The sequence below is a fragment of the Myotis brandtii genome, unplaced genomic scaffold, assembly GCF_000412655.1.
Source record: "Myotis brandtii unplaced genomic scaffold, ASM41265v1 scaffold332, whole genome shotgun sequence".
Taxonomy (NCBI): Eukaryota; Metazoa; Chordata; class Mammalia; order Chiroptera; family Vespertilionidae; genus Myotis; species Myotis brandtii.
The window spans coordinates 3,104,145-3,104,930 of record NW_005362797.1 but is presented as its reverse complement, the minus strand read 5'-3'; positions in this window follow the sequence as shown (position 1 = coordinate 3,104,930).

The window sequence follows — 786 nt, the reverse complement described above, 5'->3', positions numbered from 1 at the left end:
CCTCACCTCTCTCAATGGGGTTAAAGGACCGCACAGCCTCTCCAGTAGGTGGGCTCTGTGGAGGGGCCCCTGGGAAGATGCAGGCGGGGAGGGAGGCCCTCAACCCCTGCCCGTCCACTATGGTCTCTTAGGGAGTAGTGTCTCTGGTAAGATTTAATTTGATGAAAAGCGTTCCAAAGCTTTAAAGAGAGAAAAAAAGAAAAAGAAAAAAAAACCCTTTGAAATCGCCAATATAATGAATATGAAGGACTTAGCGTAGCACTTTGAGGTTATCATCGTCCTGTTTTTCCTGGCTGTCCTCTTCGTCTTTGCAGATCACCTTTTCCGTTGTTAGCATCACCTTTTCTTCTGTTGTTATAATCACCAAGGGACACTTTGCTTTCTTAATGAAAAATAATATTTTTTTTTTCTCTCGAGCCGGGTGGGGATAGGATTGACATATAACTGTGTGTAGGTTTAAGCCGGCCAACGCGTTGATGTGCTGCATGGACACTTTTTAATTAAAGCAAGAACGTGCCGCGAGAGCCCCGGGTGGCGGCGGGGCGCGCCCGGGGAAGGTTTGCGTTGCACAAGCTGGTGTCTCGCGCCCCGTCGGCCAGATGCCGTCCCCCTCCACCCCTTCGGGGAAATCGCGCGTTCCTGTCGCCATCCCCAAGCCTCTGCTTCCCAATAAACCTCAAGACCCGAGTCCTCAGGGCGTTTGTCCTGAGCGCAAGTTATTGGAGAGGCAGCTAACTTTGCATGGGCGTCCCCAAGCCAGGGGCGCTGGGTCCCCTCCCCCGCCGC